General features: G+C 54.8%; 33 non-coding genes across 33 annotated transcripts; all 33 read right to left on the reverse strand.

Annotated features, from left to right (window-relative positions):
- Positions 1-436: 436 nt before the first annotated feature.
- On the reverse strand, positions 437-555 carry LOC127805433 (5S ribosomal RNA). The gene has a single exon (XR_008024159.1). It is a non-coding gene; the product is annotated as a 5S ribosomal RNA (ribosomal RNA).
- A 375-nt stretch (positions 556-930) lies between these two features.
- On the reverse strand, positions 931-1,049 carry LOC127805436 (5S ribosomal RNA). The gene has a single exon (XR_008024161.1). It is a non-coding gene; the product is annotated as a 5S ribosomal RNA (ribosomal RNA).
- Positions 1,050-1,370: 321 nt separating this feature from the next.
- Positions 1,371-1,489, reverse strand: LOC127805438 (5S ribosomal RNA). Its single transcript, XR_008024163.1, has one exon. It is a non-coding gene; the product is annotated as a 5S ribosomal RNA (ribosomal RNA).
- Positions 1,490-1,865: 376 nt separating this feature from the next.
- LOC127805439 (5S ribosomal RNA) lies at positions 1,866-1,984 on the reverse strand. Its single transcript, XR_008024164.1, has one exon. It is a non-coding gene; the product is annotated as a 5S ribosomal RNA (ribosomal RNA).
- Positions 1,985-2,356: 372 nt separating this feature from the next.
- LOC127805440 (5S ribosomal RNA) lies at positions 2,357-2,475 on the reverse strand. Its single transcript, XR_008024165.1, has one exon. It is a non-coding gene; the product is annotated as a 5S ribosomal RNA (ribosomal RNA).
- A 374-nt stretch (positions 2,476-2,849) lies between these two features.
- Positions 2,850-2,968, reverse strand: LOC127805441 (5S ribosomal RNA). Its single transcript, XR_008024166.1, has one exon. It is a non-coding gene; the product is annotated as a 5S ribosomal RNA (ribosomal RNA).
- Positions 2,969-3,342: 374 nt separating this feature from the next.
- Positions 3,343-3,461, reverse strand: LOC127805299 (5S ribosomal RNA). The gene has a single exon (XR_008024050.1). It is a non-coding gene; the product is annotated as a 5S ribosomal RNA (ribosomal RNA).
- Positions 3,462-3,833: 372 nt separating this feature from the next.
- LOC127805442 (5S ribosomal RNA) lies at positions 3,834-3,952 on the reverse strand. The gene has a single exon (XR_008024167.1). It is a non-coding gene; the product is annotated as a 5S ribosomal RNA (ribosomal RNA).
- Positions 3,953-4,269: 317 nt separating this feature from the next.
- LOC127805444 (5S ribosomal RNA) lies at positions 4,270-4,388 on the reverse strand. The gene has a single exon (XR_008024169.1). It is a non-coding gene; the product is annotated as a 5S ribosomal RNA (ribosomal RNA).
- A 372-nt stretch (positions 4,389-4,760) lies between these two features.
- LOC127805445 (5S ribosomal RNA) lies at positions 4,761-4,879 on the reverse strand. Its single transcript, XR_008024170.1, has one exon. It is a non-coding gene; the product is annotated as a 5S ribosomal RNA (ribosomal RNA).
- Positions 4,880-5,251: 372 nt separating this feature from the next.
- On the reverse strand, positions 5,252-5,370 carry LOC127805446 (5S ribosomal RNA). The gene has a single exon (XR_008024171.1). It is a non-coding gene; the product is annotated as a 5S ribosomal RNA (ribosomal RNA).
- Positions 5,371-5,742: 372 nt separating this feature from the next.
- Positions 5,743-5,861, reverse strand: LOC127805447 (5S ribosomal RNA). Its single transcript, XR_008024172.1, has one exon. It is a non-coding gene; the product is annotated as a 5S ribosomal RNA (ribosomal RNA).
- Positions 5,862-6,232: 371 nt separating this feature from the next.
- LOC127805448 (5S ribosomal RNA) lies at positions 6,233-6,351 on the reverse strand. The gene has a single exon (XR_008024173.1). It is a non-coding gene; the product is annotated as a 5S ribosomal RNA (ribosomal RNA).
- A 372-nt stretch (positions 6,352-6,723) lies between these two features.
- LOC127805050 (5S ribosomal RNA) lies at positions 6,724-6,842 on the reverse strand. Its single transcript, XR_008023807.1, has one exon. It is a non-coding gene; the product is annotated as a 5S ribosomal RNA (ribosomal RNA).
- A 372-nt stretch (positions 6,843-7,214) lies between these two features.
- LOC127805051 (5S ribosomal RNA) lies at positions 7,215-7,333 on the reverse strand. The gene has a single exon (XR_008023808.1). It is a non-coding gene; the product is annotated as a 5S ribosomal RNA (ribosomal RNA).
- A 329-nt stretch (positions 7,334-7,662) lies between these two features.
- On the reverse strand, positions 7,663-7,781 carry LOC127805052 (5S ribosomal RNA). The gene has a single exon (XR_008023809.1). It is a non-coding gene; the product is annotated as a 5S ribosomal RNA (ribosomal RNA).
- A 372-nt stretch (positions 7,782-8,153) lies between these two features.
- Positions 8,154-8,272, reverse strand: LOC127805053 (5S ribosomal RNA). Its single transcript, XR_008023810.1, has one exon. It is a non-coding gene; the product is annotated as a 5S ribosomal RNA (ribosomal RNA).
- A 371-nt stretch (positions 8,273-8,643) lies between these two features.
- Positions 8,644-8,762, reverse strand: LOC127805054 (5S ribosomal RNA). Its single transcript, XR_008023811.1, has one exon. It is a non-coding gene; the product is annotated as a 5S ribosomal RNA (ribosomal RNA).
- Positions 8,763-9,134: 372 nt separating this feature from the next.
- On the reverse strand, positions 9,135-9,253 carry LOC127805056 (5S ribosomal RNA). Its single transcript, XR_008023813.1, has one exon. It is a non-coding gene; the product is annotated as a 5S ribosomal RNA (ribosomal RNA).
- A 371-nt stretch (positions 9,254-9,624) lies between these two features.
- On the reverse strand, positions 9,625-9,743 carry LOC127805057 (5S ribosomal RNA). Its single transcript, XR_008023814.1, has one exon. It is a non-coding gene; the product is annotated as a 5S ribosomal RNA (ribosomal RNA).
- Positions 9,744-10,115: 372 nt separating this feature from the next.
- On the reverse strand, positions 10,116-10,234 carry LOC127805058 (5S ribosomal RNA). The gene has a single exon (XR_008023815.1). It is a non-coding gene; the product is annotated as a 5S ribosomal RNA (ribosomal RNA).
- A 372-nt stretch (positions 10,235-10,606) lies between these two features.
- On the reverse strand, positions 10,607-10,725 carry LOC127805059 (5S ribosomal RNA). Its single transcript, XR_008023816.1, has one exon. It is a non-coding gene; the product is annotated as a 5S ribosomal RNA (ribosomal RNA).
- A 372-nt stretch (positions 10,726-11,097) lies between these two features.
- LOC127805060 (5S ribosomal RNA) lies at positions 11,098-11,216 on the reverse strand. The gene has a single exon (XR_008023817.1). It is a non-coding gene; the product is annotated as a 5S ribosomal RNA (ribosomal RNA).
- Positions 11,217-11,588: 372 nt separating this feature from the next.
- Positions 11,589-11,707, reverse strand: LOC127805061 (5S ribosomal RNA). Its single transcript, XR_008023818.1, has one exon. It is a non-coding gene; the product is annotated as a 5S ribosomal RNA (ribosomal RNA).
- Positions 11,708-12,079: 372 nt separating this feature from the next.
- LOC127805062 (5S ribosomal RNA) lies at positions 12,080-12,198 on the reverse strand. The gene has a single exon (XR_008023819.1). It is a non-coding gene; the product is annotated as a 5S ribosomal RNA (ribosomal RNA).
- Positions 12,199-12,570: 372 nt separating this feature from the next.
- Positions 12,571-12,689, reverse strand: LOC127805063 (5S ribosomal RNA). Its single transcript, XR_008023820.1, has one exon. It is a non-coding gene; the product is annotated as a 5S ribosomal RNA (ribosomal RNA).
- A 371-nt stretch (positions 12,690-13,060) lies between these two features.
- On the reverse strand, positions 13,061-13,179 carry LOC127805064 (5S ribosomal RNA). Its single transcript, XR_008023821.1, has one exon. It is a non-coding gene; the product is annotated as a 5S ribosomal RNA (ribosomal RNA).
- A 372-nt stretch (positions 13,180-13,551) lies between these two features.
- LOC127805066 (5S ribosomal RNA) lies at positions 13,552-13,670 on the reverse strand. Its single transcript, XR_008023822.1, has one exon. It is a non-coding gene; the product is annotated as a 5S ribosomal RNA (ribosomal RNA).
- A 371-nt stretch (positions 13,671-14,041) lies between these two features.
- LOC127805068 (5S ribosomal RNA) lies at positions 14,042-14,160 on the reverse strand. The gene has a single exon (XR_008023824.1). It is a non-coding gene; the product is annotated as a 5S ribosomal RNA (ribosomal RNA).
- A 372-nt stretch (positions 14,161-14,532) lies between these two features.
- LOC127805069 (5S ribosomal RNA) lies at positions 14,533-14,651 on the reverse strand. Its single transcript, XR_008023825.1, has one exon. It is a non-coding gene; the product is annotated as a 5S ribosomal RNA (ribosomal RNA).
- Positions 14,652-15,022: 371 nt separating this feature from the next.
- Positions 15,023-15,141, reverse strand: LOC127805070 (5S ribosomal RNA). Its single transcript, XR_008023826.1, has one exon. It is a non-coding gene; the product is annotated as a 5S ribosomal RNA (ribosomal RNA).
- Positions 15,142-15,513: 372 nt separating this feature from the next.
- Positions 15,514-15,632, reverse strand: LOC127805071 (5S ribosomal RNA). The gene has a single exon (XR_008023827.1). It is a non-coding gene; the product is annotated as a 5S ribosomal RNA (ribosomal RNA).
- A 372-nt stretch (positions 15,633-16,004) lies between these two features.
- On the reverse strand, positions 16,005-16,123 carry LOC127805072 (5S ribosomal RNA). The gene has a single exon (XR_008023828.1). It is a non-coding gene; the product is annotated as a 5S ribosomal RNA (ribosomal RNA).
- Positions 16,124-16,440: the final 317 nt, after the last annotated feature.

The raw sequence follows: 16,440 nt of genomic DNA on the forward strand, positions 1-16,440 counted from the left end.
CCCAAGCACGCTTAACTTGGAGTTCTGATGGGATCCGGTGCATTAGTGCTGGTATGATCGCACCCGCACTAAGGTTGCCTCTGTTCATTTATGGCATCGTCCGGGGGGGCGCGGATCGCTCCCTGCCCCCCTCCACGATGAGTGGGGCCCGCTCGGGACCGGTAAGAAGCCAGAAGCGAAAGTCGCCGACGATTCGGAGGCGGCGTACGTTTTTTTTTTAAAGATCTGCACGCTGCAAAGATCCGGAGGCGGTTATAAATCCCTAACGATTTTCGCTCTTAAATGAGCTCCGGGAACGTTAAGGAACCTTAAACCGTGAAAACTGTAGCGAACGCTGAACCCCAACAGTCCAGAACACAGGGGAAAAAACGGGGAATACGGTTACGCCGACGCGGAACCGTTTCTCGGGGGAGGACTGGAAAGGAGCAAAAAAAAGGGGGTGCAACACGAGGACTTCCCAGGGGGTCACCCATCCTAGTACTGCTCTCGCCCAAGCACGCTTAACTTCGGAGTTCTGATGGGATCCGGTGCATTAGTGCTGGTATGATCGCACCCGCACACTAAGGTTGCCTCTGTTCATTTATGGCATCGTCCAGGGGGGCGCGGATCGCTCCCTGCCCCCCTCCACGATGAGTGGGGCCCGCTCGGGACCGGTAAGAAGCCAGAAGCGAAAGTCGCCGACCGATTCGGAGGCGGCGTACGTTTTTTTTTTTAAAGATCTGCACGCTGCAAAGATCCGGAGGCGGTTATAAATCCCTAACGATTTTCGCTCTTAAATGAGCTCCGGGAACGTTAAGGAACCTTAAACCGTGAAAACTGTAGCGAACGCTGAACCCCAACAGTCCAGAACACAGGGGAAAAAAAAACGGGGAATACGGTTACGCGACGCGGAACCGTTTCTCGGGGAGGACTGGAAAGGAGCAAAAAAAAGGGGTGCAACACGAGGACTTCCCAGGGGGTCACCCATCCTAGTACTGCTCTCGCCCAAGCACGCTTAACTTCGGAGTTCTGATGGGATCCGGTGCATTAGTGCTGGTATGATCGCACCCGCACACTAAGGTTGCCTCTGTTCATTTATGGCATCGTCCAGGGGGGCGCGGATCGCTCCCTGCCCCCATCCACGATTCGGAGGCGGCGTACGTTTTTTTTTTTTAAAGATCTGCACGCTGCAAAGATCCGGAGGCGGTTATAAATCCCTAACGATTTTCGCTCTTAAATGAGCTCCGGGAACGTTAAGGAACCTTAAACCGTGAAAACTGTAGCGAACGCTGAACCCCAACAGTCCAGAACACAGGGGGAAAAACGGGGGAATACGGTTACGCCGACGCGGAAACGTTTCTCGGGGAGGACTGGAAAGGAGCAAAAAAAAGGGGGTGCAACACGAGGACTTCCCAGGGGGTCACCCATCCTAGTACTGCTCTCGCCCAAGCACGCTTAACTTCGGAGTTCTGATGGGATCCGGTGCATTAGTGCTGGTATGATCGCACCCGCACACTAAGGTTGCCTCTGTTCATTTATGGCATCGTCCAGGGGGGCGCGGATCGCTCCCTGCCCCCCTCCACGATGAGTGGGGCCCGCTCGGGACCGGTAAGAAGCCAGAAGCGAAAGTCGCCGACCGATTCGGAGGCGGCGTACGTTTTTTTTTTTTAAGATCTGCACGCTGCAAAGATCCGGAGGCGGTTATAAATCCCTAACGATTTTCGCTCTTAAATGAGCTCCGGGAACGTTAAGGAACCTTAAACCGTGAAAACTGTAGCGAACGCTGAACCCCAACAGTCCAGAACACAGGGGAAAAAAACGGGGGAATACGGTTACGCCGACGCGGAACCGTTTCTCGGGGAGGACTGGAAAGGAGCAAAAAAAAAGGGGTGCAACACGAGGACTTCCCAGGGGGTCACCCATCCTAGTACTGCTCTCGCCCAAGCACGCTTAACTTCGGAGTTCTGATGGGATCCGGTGCATTAGTGCTGGTATGATCGCACCCGCACACTAAGGTTGCCTCTGTTCATTTATGGCATCGTCCAGGGGGGCGCGGATCGCTCCCTGCCCCCTCCACGATGAGTGGGGCCCGCTCGGGACCGGTAAGAAGCCAGAAGCGAAAGTCGCCGACCGATTCGGAGGCGGCGTACGTTTTTTTTTTAAAGATCTGCACGCTGCAAAGATCCGGAGGCGGTTATAAATCCCTAACGATTTTCGCTCTTAAATGAGCTCCGGGAACGTTAAGGAACCTTAAACCGTGAAAACTGTAGCGAACGCTGAACCCCAACAGTCCAGAACACAGGGGAAAAAAACGGGGAATACGGTTACGCCGACGCGGAACCGTTTCTCGGGGAGGACTGGAAAGGAGCAAAAAAAAGGGGTGCAACACGAGGACTTCCCAGGGGGTCACCCATCCTAGTACTGCTCTCGCCCAAGCACGCTTAACTTCGGAGTTCTGATGGGATCCGGTGCATTAGTGCTGGTATGATCGCACCCGCACACTAAGGTTGCCTCTGTTCATTTATGGCATCGTCCAGGGGGGCGCGGATCGCTCCCTGCCCCCCTCCACGATGAGTGGGGCCCGCTCGGGACCGGTAAGAAGCCAGAAGCGAAAGTCGCCGACCGATTCGGAGGCGGCGTACGTTTTTTTTTTTAAAGATCTGCACGCTGCAAAGATCCGGAGGCGGTTATAAATCCCTAACGATTTTCGCTCTTAAATGAGCTCCGGGAACGTTAAGGAACCTTAAACCGTGAAAACTGTAGCGAACGCTGAACCCCAACAGTCCAGAACACAGGGGAAAAAAACGGGGAATACGGTTACGCCGACGCGGAACCGTTTCTCGGGGAGGACTGGAAAGGAGCAAAAAAAGGGGGTGCAACACGAGGACTTCCCAGGGGGTCACCCATCCTAGTACTGCTCTCGCCCAAGCACGCTTAACTTCGGAGTTCTGATGGGATCCGGTGCATTAGTGCTGGTATGATCGCACCCGCACACTAAGGTTGCCTCTGTTCATTTATGGCATCGTCCAGGGGGGCGCGGATCGCTCCCTGCCCCCCTCCACGATGAGTGGGGCCCGCTCGGGACCGGTAAGAAGCCAGAAGCGAAAGTCGCCGACCGATTCGGAGGCGGCGTACGTTTTTTTTTTTAAAGATCTGCACGCTGCAAAGATCCGGAGGCGGTTATAAATCCCTAACGATTTTCGCTCTTAAATGAGCTCCGGGAACGTTAAGGAACCTTAAACCGTGAAAACTGTAGCGAACGCTGAACCCCAACAGTCCAGAACACAGGGGAAAAAACGGGGAATACGGTTACGCCGACGCGGAACCGTTTCTCGGGGAGGACTGGAAAGGAGCAAAAAAAAAGGGTTGCAACACGAGGACTTCCCAGGGGGTCACCCATCCTAGTACTGCTCTCGCCCAAGCACGCTTAACTTCGGAGTTCTGATGGGATCCGGTGCATTAGTGCTGGTATGATCGCACCCGCACACTAAGGTTGCCTCTGTTCATTTATGGCATCGTCCAGGGGGGCGCGGATCGCTCCCTGCCCCCCTCCACGATGAGTGGGGCCCGCTCGGGACCGGTAAGAAGCCAGAAGCGAAAGTCGCCGACCGATTCGGAGGCGGCGTACGTTTTTTTTTTTAAAGATCTGCACGCTGCAAAGATCCGGAGGCGGTTATAAATCCCTAACGATTTTCGCTCTTAAATGAGCTCCGGGAACGTTAAGGAACCTTAAACCGTGAAAACTGTAGCGAACGCTGAACCCCAACAGTCCAGAACACAGGGGAAAAACGGGGAATACGGTTACGCCGACGCGGAACCGTTTCTCGGGGAGGACTGGAAAGGAGCAAAAAAAAGGGGTGCAACACGAGGACTTCCCAGGGGGTCACCCATCCTAGTACTGCTCTCGCCCAAGCACGCTTAACTTCGGAGTTCTGATGGGATCCGGTGCATTAGTGCTGGTATGATCGCACCCGCACACTAAGGTTGCCTCTGTTCATTTATGGCATCGTCCAGGGGGGCGCGGATCGCTCCCTGCCCCCATCCACGATTCGGAGGCGGCGTACGTTTTTTTTTTTAAAGATCTGCACGCTGCAAAGATCCGGAGGCGGTTATAAATCCCTAACGATTTTCGCTCTTAAATGAGCTCCGGGAACGTTAAGGAACCTTAAACCGTGAAAACTGTAGCGAACGCTGAACCCCAACAGTCCAGAACACAGGGGAAAAACGGGGAATACGGTTACGCCGACGCGGAACCGTTTCTCGGGGAGGACTGGAAAGGAGCAAAAAAAAGGGGTGCAACACGAGGACTTCCCAGGGGGTCACCCATCCTAGTACTGCTCTCGCCCAAGCACGCTTAACTTCGGAGTTCTGATGGGATCCGGTGCATTAGTGCTGGTATGATCGCACCCGCACACTAAGGTTGCCTCTGTTCATTTATGGCATCGTCCAGGGGGGCGCGGATCGCTCCCTGCCCCCCTCCACGATGAGTGGGGCCCGCTCGGGACCGGTAAGAAGCCAGAAGCGAAAGTCGCCGACCGATTCGGAGGCGGCGTACGTTTTTTTTTTTAAAGATCTGCACGCTGCAAAGATCCGGAGGCGGTTATAAATCCCTAACGATTTTCGCTCTTAAATGAGCTCCGGGAACGTTAAGGAACCTTAAACCGTGAAAACTGTAGCGAACGCTGAACCCCAACAGTCCAGAACACAGGGGAAAAACGGGGAATACGGTTACGCCGACGCGGAACCGTTTCTCGGGGAGGACTGGAAAGGAGCAAAAAAAAGGGGTGCAACACGAGGACTTCCCAGGGGGTCACCCATCCTAGTACTGCTCTCGCCCAAGCACGCTTAACTTCGGAGTTCTGATGGGATCCGGTGCATTAGTGCTGGTATGATCGCACCCGCACACTAAGGTTGCCTCTGTTCATTTATGGCATCGTCCAGGGGGGCGCGGATCGCTCCCTGCCCCCCTCCACGATGAGTGGGGCCCGCTCGGGACCGGTAAGAAGCCAGAAGCGAAAGTCGCCGACCGATTCGGAGGCGGCGTACGTTTTTTTTTTTAAAGATCTGCACGCTGCAAAGATCCGGAGGCGGTTATAAATCCCTAACGATTTTCGCTCTTAAATGAGCTCCGGGAACGTTAAGGAACCTTAAACCGTGAAAACTGTAGCGAACGCTGAACCCCAACAGTCCAGAACACAGGGGAAAAACGGGGAATACGGTTACGCCGACGCGGAACCGTTTCTCGGGGAGGACTGGAAAGGAGCAAAAAAAAGGGGTGCAACACGAGGACTTCCCAGGGGGTCACCCATCCTAGTACTGCTCTCGCCCAAGCACGCTTAACTTCGGAGTTCTGATGGGATCCGGTGCATTAGTGCTGGTATGATCGCACCCGCACACTAAGGTTGCCTCTGTTCATTTATGGCATCGTCCAGGGGGGCGCGGATCGCTCCCTGCCCCCCTCCACGATGAGTGGGGCCCGCTCGGGACCGGTAAGAAGCCAGAAGCGAAAGTCGCCGACCGATTCGGAGGCGGCGTACGTTTTTTTTTTTAAAGATCTGCACGCTGCAAAGATCCGGAGGCGGTTATAAATCCCTAACGATTTTCGCTCTTAAATGAGCTCCGGGAACGTTAAGGAACCTTAAACCGTGAAAACTGTAGCGAACGCTGAACCCCAACAGTCCAGAACACAGGGGAAAAACGGGGAATACGGTTACGCCGACGCGGAACCGTTTCTCGGGGAGGACTGGAAAGGAGCAAAAAAAAGGGGTGCAACACGAGGACTTCCCAGGGGGTCACCCATCCTAGTACTGCTCTCGCCCAAGCACGCTTAACTTCGGAGTTCTGATGGGATCCGGTGCATTAGTGCTGGTATGATCGCACCCGCACACTAAGGTTGCCTCTGTTCATTTATGGCATCGTCCAGGGGGGCGCGGATCGCTCCCTGCCCCCCTCCACGATGAGTGGGGCCCGCTCGGGACCGGTAAGAAGCCAGAAGCGAAAGTCGCCGACCGATTCGGAGGCGGCGTACGTTTTTTTTTTAAAGATCTGCACGCTGCAAAGATCCGGAGGCGGTTATAAATCCCTAACGATTTTCGCTCTTAAATGAGCTCCGGGAACGTTAAGGAACCTTAAACCGTGAAAACTGTAGCGAACGCTGAACCCCAACAGTCCAGAACACAGGGGAAAAACGGGGAATACGGTTACGCCGACGCGGAACCGTTTCTCGGGGAGGACTGGAAAGGAGCAAAAAAAAGGGGTGCAACACGAGGACTTCCCAGGGGGTCACCCATCCTAGTACTGCTCTCGCCCAAGCACGCTTAACTTCGGAGTTCTGATGGGATCCGGTGCATTAGTGCTGGTATGATCGCACCCGCACACTAAGGTTGCCTCTGTTCATTTATGGCATCGTCCAGGGGGGCGCGGATCGCTCCCTGCCCCCCTCCACGATGAGTGGGGCCCGCTCGGGACCGGTAAGAAGCCAGAAGCGAAAGTCGCCGACCGATTCGGAGGCGGCGTACGTTTTTTTTTTTAAAGATCTGCACGCTGCAAAGATCCGGAGGCGGTTATAAATCCCTAACGATTTTCGCTCTTAAATGAGCTCCGGGAACGTTAAGGAACCTTAAACCGTGAAAACTGTAGCGAACGCTGAACCCCAACAGTCCAGAACACAGGGGAAAAACGGGGAATACGGTTACGCCGACGCGGAACCGTTTCTCGGGGAGGACTGGAAAGGAGCAAAAAAAAGGGGTGCAACACGAGGACTTCCCAGGGGGTCACCCATCCTAGTACTGCTCTCGCCCAAGCACGCTTAACTTCGGAGTTCTGATGGGATCCGGTGCATTAGTGCTGGTATGATCGCACCCGCACACTAAGGTTGCCTCTGTTCATTTATGGCATCGTCCAGGGGGGCGCGGATCGCTCCCTGCCCCCCTCCACGATGAGTGGGGCCCGCTCGGGACCGGTAAGAAGCCAGAAGCGAAAGTCGCCGACCGATTCGGAGGCGGCGTACGTTTTTTTTTTTAAAGATCTGCACGCTGCAAAGATCCGGAGGCGGTTATAAATCCCTAACGATTTTCGCTCTTAAATGAGCTCCGGGAACGTTAAGGAACCTTAAACCGTGAAAACTGTAGCGAACGCTGAACCCCAACAGTCCAGAACACAGGGGAAAAACGGGGAATACGGTTACGCCGACGCGGAACCGTTTCTCGGGGAGGACTGGAAAGGAGCAAAAAAAAGGGGTGCAACACGAGGACTTCCCAGGGGGTCACCCATCCTAGTACTGCTCTCGCCCAAGCACGCTTAACTTCGGAGTTCTGATGGGATCCGGTGCATTAGTGCTGGTATGATCGCACCCGCACACTAAGGTTGCCTCTGTTCATTTATGGCATCGTCCAGGGGGGCGCGGATCGCTCCCTGCCCCCCTCCACGAAAGTCGGACCGATTCGGAGGCGGCGTACGTTTTTTTTTTTAAAGATCTGCACGCTGCAAAGATCCGGAGGCGGTTATAAATCCCTAACGATTTTCGCTCTTAAATGAGCTCCGGGAACGTTAAGGAACCTTAAACCGTGAAAACTGTAGCGAACGCTGAACCCCAACAGTCCAGAACACAGGGGAAAAACGGGGAATACGGTTACGCCGACGCGGAACCGTTTCTCGGGGAGGACTGGAAAGGAGCAAAAAAAAGGGGTGCAACACGAGGACTTCCCAGGGGGTCACCCATCCTAGTACTGCTCTCGCCCAAGCACGCTTAACTTCGGAGTTCTGATGGGATCCGGTGCATTAGTGCTGGTATGATCGCACCCGCACACTAAGGTTGCCTCTGTTCATTTATGGCATCGTCCAGGGGGGCGCGGATCGCTCCCTGCCCCCCTCCACGATGAGTGGGGCCCGCTCGGGACCGGTAAGAAGCCAGAAGCGAAAGTCGCCGACCGATTCGGAGGCGGCGTACGTTTTTTTTTTTAAAGATCTGCACGCTGCAAAGATCCGGAGGCGGTTATAAATCCCTAACGATTTTCGCTCTTAAATGAGCTCCGGGAACGTTAAGGAACCTTAAACCGTGAAAACTGTAGCGAACGCTGAACCCCAACAGTCCAGAACACAGGGGAAAAACGGGGAATACGGTTACGCCGACGCGGAACCGTTTCTCGGGGAGGACTGGAAAGGAGCAAAAAAAAGGGGTGCAACACGAGGACTTCCCAGGGGGTCACCCATCCTAGTACTGCTCTCGCCCAAGCACGCTTAACTTCGGAGTTCTGATGGGATCCGGTGCATTAGTGCTGGTATGATCGCACCCGCACACTAAGGTTGCCTCTGTTCATTTATGGCATCGTCCAGGGGGGCGCGGATCGCTCCCTGCCCCCCTCCACGATGAGTGGGGCCCGCTCGGGACCGGTAAGAAGCCAGAAGCGAAAGTCGCCGACCGATTCGGAGGCGGCGTACGTTTTTTTTTTTAAGATCTGCACGCTGCAAAGATCCGGAGGCGGTTATAAATCCCTAACGATTTTCGCTCTTAAATGAGCTCCGGGAACGTTAAGGAACCTTAAACCGTGAAAACTGTAGCGAACGCTGAACCCCAACAGTCCAGAACACAGGGGAAAAACGGGGAATACGGTTACGCCGACGCGGAACCGTTTCTCGGGGAGGACTGGAAAGGAGCAAAAAAAAGGGGTGCAACACGAGGACTTCCCAGGGGGTCACCCATCCTAGTACTGCTCTCGCCCAAGCACGCTTAACTTCGGAGTTCTGATGGGATCCGGTGCATTAGTGCTGGTATGATCGCACCCGCACACTAAGGTTGCCTCTGTTCATTTATGGCATCGTCCAGGGGGGCGCGGATCGCTCCCTGCCCCCCTCCACGATGAGTGGGGCCCGCTCGGGACCGGTAAGAAGCCAGAAGCGAAAGTCGCCGACCGATTCGGAGGCGGCGTACGTTTTTTTTTTTAAAGATCTGCACGCTGCAAAGATCCGGAGGCGGTTATAAATCCCTAACGATTTTCGCTCTTAAATGAGCTCCGGGAACGTTAAGGAACCTTAAACCGTGAAAACTGTAGCGAACGCTGAACCCCAACAGTCCAGAACACAGGGGAAAAACGGGGAATACGGTTACGCCGACGCGGAACCGTTTCTCGGGGAGGACTGGAAAGGAGCAAAAAAAAGGGGTGCAACACGAGGACTTCCCAGGGGGTCACCCATCCTAGTACTGCTCTCGCCCAAGCACGCTTAACTTCGGAGTTCTGATGGGATCCGGTGCATTAGTGCTGGTATGATCGCACCCGCACACTAAGGTTGCCTCTGTTCATTTATGGCATCGTCCAGGGGGGCGCGGATCGCTCCCTGCCCCCCTCCACGATGAGTGGGGCCCGCTCGGGACCGGTAAGAAGCCAGAAGCGAAAGTCGCCGACCGATTCGGAGGCGGCGTACGTTTTTTTTTTAAAGATCTGCACGCTGCAAAGATCCGGAGGCGGTTATAAATCCCTAACGATTTTCGCTCTTAAATGAGCTCCGGGAACGTTAAGGAACCTTAAACCGTGAAAACTGTAGCGAACGCTGAACCCCAACAGTCCAGAACACAGGGGAAAAACGGGGAATACGGTTACGCCGACGCGGAACCGTTTCTCGGGGAGGACTGGAAAGGAGCAAAAAAAAGGGGTGCAACACGAGGACTTCCCAGGGGGTCACCCATCCTAGTACTGCTCTCGCCCAAGCACGCTTAACTTCGGAGTTCTGATGGGATCCGGTGCATTAGTGCTGGTATGATCGCACCCGCACACTAAGGTTGCCTCTGTTCATTTATGGCATCGTCCAGGGGGGCGCGGATCGCTCCCTGCCCCCCTCCACGATGAGTGGGGCCCGCTCGGGACCGGTAAGAAGCCAGAAGCGAAAGTCGCCGACCGATTCGGAGGCGGCGTACGTTTTTTTTTTTAAAGATCTGCACGCTGCAAAGATCCGGAGGCGGTTATAAATCCCTAACGATTTTCGCTCTTAAATGAGCTCCGGGAACGTTAAGGAACCTTAAACCGTGAAAACTGTAGCGAACGCTGAACCCCAACAGTCCAGAACACAGGGGAAAAACGGGGAATACGGTTACGCCGACGCGGAACCGTTTCTCGGGGAGGACTGGAAAGGAGCAAAAAAAAGGGGTGCAACACGAGGACTTCCCAGGGGGTCACCCATCCTAGTACTGCTCTCGCCCAAGCACGCTTAACTTCGGAGTTCTGATGGGATCCGGTGCATTAGTGCTGGTATGATCGCACCCGCACACTAAGGTTGCCTCTGTTCATTTATGGCATCGTCCAGGGGGGCGCGGATCGCTCCCTGCCCCCCTCCACGATGAGTGGGGCCCGCTCGGGACCGGTAAGAAGCCAGAAGCGAAAGTCGCCGACCGATTCGGAGGCGGCGTACGTTTTTTTTTTTAAAGATCTGCACGCTGCAAAGATCCGGAGGCGGTTATAAATCCCTAACGATTTTCGCTCTTAAATGAGCTCCGGGAACGTTAAGGAACCTTAAACCGTGAAAACTGTAGCGAACGCTGAACCCCAACAGTCCAGAACACAGGGGAAAAACGGGGAATACGGTTACGCCGACGCGGAACCGTTTCTCGGGGAGGACTGGAAAGGAGCAAAAAAAAGGGGTGCAACACGAGGACTTCCCAGGGGGTCACCCATCCTAGTACTGCTCTCGCCCAAGCACGCTTAACTTCGGAGTTCTGATGGGATCCGGTGCATTAGTGCTGGTATGATCGCACCCGCACACTAAGGTTGCCTCTGTTCATTTATGGCATCGTCCAGGGGGGCGCGGATCGCTCCCTGCCCCCCTCCACGATGAGTGGGGCCCGCTCGGGACCGGTAAGAAGCCAGAAGCGAAAGTCGCCGACCGATTCGGAGGCGGCGTACGTTTTTTTTTTTAAAGATCTGCACGCTGCAAAGATCCGGAGGCGGTTATAAATCCCTAACGATTTTCGCTCTTAAATGAGCTCCGGGAACGTTAAGGAACCTTAAACCGTGAAAACTGTAGCGAACGCTGAACCCCAACAGTCCAGAACACAGGGGAAAAACGGGGAATACGGTTACGCCGACGCGGAACCGTTTCTCGGGGAGGACTGGAAAGGAGCAAAAAAAAGGGGTGCAACACGAGGACTTCCCAGGGGGTCACCCATCCTAGTACTGCTCTCGCCCAAGCACGCTTAACTTCGGAGTTCTGATGGGATCCGGTGCATTAGTGCTGGTATGATCGCACCCGCACACTAAGGTTGCCTCTGTTCATTTATGGCATCGTCCAGGGGGGCGCGGATCGCTCCCTGCCCCCCTCCACGATGAGTGGGGCCCGCTCGGGACCGGTAAGAAGCCAGAAGCGAAAGTCGCCGACCGATTCGGAGGCGGCGTACGTTTTTTTTTTTAAAGATCTGCACGCTGCAAAGATCCGGAGGCGGTTATAAATCCCTAACGATTTTCGCTCTTAAATGAGCTCCGGGAACGTTAAGGAACCTTAAACCGTGAAAACTGTAGCGAACGCTGAACCCCAACAGTCCAGAACACAGGGGAAAAACGGGGAATACGGTTACGCCGACGCGGAACCGTTTCTCGGGGAGGACTGGAAAGGAGCAAAAAAAAGGGGTGCAACACGAGGACTTCCCAGGGGGTCACCCATCCTAGTACTGCTCTCGCCCAAGCACGCTTAACTTCGGAGTTCTGATGGGATCCGGTGCATTAGTGCTGGTATGATCGCACCCGCACACTAAGGTTGCCTCTGTTCATTTATGGCATCGTCCAGGGGGGCGCGGATCGCTCCCTGCCCCCCTCCACGATGAGTGGGGCCCGCTCGGGACCGGTAAGAAGCCAGAAGCGAAAGTCGCCGACCGATTCGGAGGCGGCGTACGTTTTTTTTTTTAAAGATCTGCACGCTGCAAAGATCCGGAGGCGGTTATAAATCCCTAACGATTTTCGCTCTTAAATGAGCTCCGGGAACGTTAAGGAACCTTAAACCGTGAAAACTGTAGCGAACGCTGAACCCCAACAGTCCAGAACACAGGGGAAAAACGGGGAATACGGTTACGCCGACGCGGAACCGTTTCTCGGGGAGGACTGGAAAGGAGCAAAAAAAAGGGGTGCAACACGAGGACTTCCCAGGGGGTCACCCATCCTAGTACTGCTCTCGCCCAAGCACGCTTAACTTCGGAGTTCTGATGGGATCCGGTGCATTAGTGCTGGTATGATCGCACCCGCACACTAAGGTTGCCTCTGTTCATTTATGGCATCGTCCAGGGGGGCGCGGATCGCTCCCTGCCCCCCTCCACGATGAGTGGGGCCCGCTCGGGACCGGTAAGAAGCCAGAAGCGAAAGTCGCCGACCGATTCGGAGGCGGCGTACGTTTTTTTTTTTAAAGATCTGCACGCTGCAAAGATCCGGAGGCGGTTATAAATCCCTAACGATTTTCGCTCTTAAATGAGCTCCGGGAACGTTAAGGAACCTTAAACCGTGAAAACTGTAGCGAACGCTGAACCCCAACAGTCCAGAACACAGGGGAAAAACGGGGAATACGGTTACGCCGACGCGGAACCGTTTCTCGGGGAGGACTGGAAAGGAGCAAAAAAAAGGGGTGCAACACGAGGACTTCCCAGGGGGTCACCCATCCTAGTACTGCTCTCGCCCAAGCACGCTTAACTTCGGAGTTCTGATGGGATCCGGTGCATTAGTGCTGGTATGATCGCACCCGCACACTAAGGTTGCCTCTGTTCATTTATGGCATCGTCCAGGGGGGCGCGGATCGCTCCCTGCCCCCCTCCACGATGAGTGGGGCCCGCTCGGGACCGGTAAGAAGCCAGAAGCGAAAGTCGCCGACCGATTCGGAGGCGGCGTACGTTTTTTTTTTAAAGATCTGCACGCTGCAAAGATCCGGAGGCGGTTATAAATCCCTAACGATTTTCGCTCTTAAATGAGCTCCGGGAACGTTAAGGAACCTTAAACCGTGAAAACTGTAGCGAACGCTGAACCCCAACAGTCCAGAACACAGGGGAAAAACGGGGAATACGGTTACGCCGACGCGGAACCGTTTCTCGGGGAGGACTGGAAAGGAGCAAAAAAAAGGGGTGCAACACGAGGACTTCCCAGGGGGTCACCCATCCTAGTACTGCTCTCGCCCAAGCACGCTTAACTTCGGAGTTCTGATGGGATCCGGTGCATTAGTGCTGGTATGATCGCACCCGCACACTAAGGTTGCCTCTGTTCATTTATGGCATCGTCCAGGGGGGCGCGGATCGCTCCCTGCCCCCCTCCACGATGAGTGGGGCCCGCTCGGGACCGGTAAGAAGCCAGAAGCGAAAGTCGCCGACCGATTCGGAGGCGGCGTACGTTTTTTTTTTTAAAGATCTGCACGCTGCAAAGATCCGGAGGCGGTTATAAATCCCTAACGATTTTCGCTCTTAAATGAGCTCCGGGAACGTTAAGGAACCTTAAACCGTGAAAACTGTAGCGAACGCTGAACCCCAACAGTCCAGAACACAGGGGAAAAACGGGGAATACGGTTACGCCGACGCGGAACCGTTTCTCGGGGAGGACTGGAAAGGAGCAAAAAAAAGGGGTGCAACACGAGGACTTCCCAGGGGGTCACCCATCCTAGTACTGCTCTCGCCCAAGCACGCTTAACTTCGGAGTTCTGATGGGATCCGGTGCATTAGTGCTGGTATGATCGCACCCGCACACTAAGGTTGCCTCTGTTCATTTATGGCATCGTCCAGGGGGGCGCGGATCGCTCCCTGCCCCCCTCCACGATGAGTGGGGCCCGCTCGGGACCGGTAAGAAGCCAGAAGCGAAAGTCGCCGACCGATTCGGAGGCGGCGTACGTTTTTTTTTTAAAGATCTGCACGCTGCAAAGATCCGGAGGCGGTTATAAATCCCTAACGATTTTCGCTCTTAAATGAGCTCCGGGAACGTTAAGGAACCTTAAACCGTGAAAACTGTAGCGAACGCTGAACCCCAACAGTCCAGAACACAGGGGAAAAACGGGGAATACGGTTACGCCGACGCGGAACCGTTTCTCGGGGAGGACTGGAAAGGAGCAAAAAAAAGGGGTGCAACACGAGGACTTCCCAGGGGGTCACCCATCCTAGTACTGCTCTCGCCCAAGCACGCTTAACTTCGGAGTTCTGATGGGATCCGGTGCATTAGTGCTGGTATGATCGCACCCGCACACTAAGGTTGCCTCTGTTCATTTATGGCATCGTCCAGGGGGGCGCGGATCGCTCCCTGCCCCCCTCCACGATGAGTGGGGCCCGCTCGGGACCGGTAAGAAGCCAGAAGCGAAAGTCGCCGACCGATTCGGAGGCGGCGTACGTTTTTTTTTTTAAAGATCTGCACGCTGCAAAGATCCGGAGGCGGTTATAAATCCCTAACGATTTTCGCTCTTAAATGAGCTCCGGGAACGTTAAGGAACCTTAAACCGTGAAAACTGTAGCGAACGCTGAACCCCAACAGTCCAGAACACAGGGGAAAAACGGGGAATACGGTTACGCCGACGCGGAACCGTTTCTCGGGGAGGACTGGAAAGGAGCAAAAAAAAGGGGTGCAACACGAGGACTTCCCAGGGGGTCACCCATCCTAGTACTGCTCTCGCCCAAGCACGCTTAACTTCGGAGTTCTGATGGGATCCGGTGCATTAGTGCTGGTATGATCGCACCCGCACACTAAGGTTGCCTCTGTTCATTTATGGCATCGTCCAGGGGGGCGCGGATCGCTCCCTGCCCCCCTCCACGATGAGTGGGGCCCGCTCGGGACCGGTAAGAAGCCAGAAGCGAAAGTCGCCGACCGATTCGGAGGCGGCGTACGTTTTTTTTTTAAAGATCTGCACGCTGCAAAGATCCGGAGGCGGTTATAAATCCCTAACGATTTTCGCTCTTAAATGAGCTCCGGGAACGTTAAGGAACCTTAAACCGTGAAAACTGTAGCGAACGCTGAACCCCAACAGTCCAGAACACAGGGGAAAAACGGGGAATACGGTTACGCCGACGCGGAACCGTTTCTCGGGGAGGACTGGAAAGGAGCAAAAAAAAGGGGTGCAACACGAGGACTTCCCAGGGGGTCACCCATCCTAGTACTGCTCTCGCCCAAGCACGCTTAACTTCGGAGTTCTGATGGGATCCGGTGCATTAGTGCTGGTATGATCGCACCCGCACACTAAGGTTGCCTCTGTTCATTTATGGCATCGTCCAGGGGGGCGCGGATCGCTCCCTGCCCCCCTCCACGATGAGTGGGGCCCGCTCGGGACCGGTAAGAAGCCAGAAGCGAAAGTCGCCGACCGATTCGGAGGCGGCGTACGTTTTTTTTTTTAAAGATCTGCACGCTGCAAAGATCCGGAGGCGGTTATAAATCCCTAACGATTTTCGCTCTTAAATGAGCTCCGGGAACGTTAAGGAACCTTAAACCGTGAAAACTGTAGCGAACGCTGAACCCCAACAGTCCAGAACACAGGGGAAAAACGGGGAATACGGTTACGCCGACGCGGAACCGTTTCTCGGGGAGGACTGGAAAGGAGCAAAAAAAAGGGGTGCAACACGAGGACTTCCCAGGGGGTCACCCATCCTAGTACTGCTCTCGCCCAAGCACGCTTAACTTCGGAGTTCTGATGGGATCCGGTGCATTAGTGCTGGTATGATCGCACCCGCACACTAAGGTTGCCTCTGTTCATTTATGGCATCGTCCAGGGGGGCGCGGATCGCTCCCTGCCCCCCTCCACGATGAGTGGGGCCCGCTCGGGACCGGTAAGAAGCCAGAAGCGAAAGTCGCCGACCGATTCGGAGGCGGCGTACGTTTTTTTTTTTAAAGATCTGCACGCTGCAAAGATCCGGAGGCGGTTATAAATCCCTAACGATTTTCGCTCTTAAATGAGCTCCGGGAACGTTAAGGAACCTTAAACCGTGAAAACTGTAGCGAACGCTGAACCCCAACAGTCCAGAACACAGGGGAAAAACGGGGAATACGGTTACGCCGACGCGGAACCGTTTCTCGGGGAGGACTGGAAAGGAGCAAAAAAAAGGGGTGCAACACGAGGACTTCCCAGGGGGTCACCCATCCTAGTACTGCTCTCGCCCAAGCACGCTTAACTTCGGAGTTCTGATGGGATCCGGTGCATTAGTGCTGGTATGATCGCACCCGCACACTAAGGTTGCCTCTGTTCATTTATGGCATCGTCCAGGGGGGCGCGGATCGCTCCCTGCCCCCCTCCACGATGAGTGGGGCCCGCTCGGGACCGGTAAGAAGCCAGAAGCGAAAGTCGCCGACCGATTCGGAGGCGGCGTACGTTTTTTTTTTTAAAGATCTGCACGCTGCAAAGATCCGGAGGCGGTTATAAATCCCTAACGATTTTCGCTCTTAAATGAGCTCCGGGAACGTTAAGGAACCTTAAACCGTGAAAACTGTAGCGAACGCTGAACCCCAACAGTCCAGAACACAGGGGAAAAACGGGGAATAC

This window comes from Diospyros lotus, chromosome 6 (genome assembly GCF_014633365.1).
Source record: "Diospyros lotus cultivar Yz01 chromosome 6, ASM1463336v1, whole genome shotgun sequence".
NCBI classification, from domain to species: Eukaryota; Viridiplantae; Streptophyta; class Magnoliopsida; order Ericales; family Ebenaceae; genus Diospyros; species Diospyros lotus.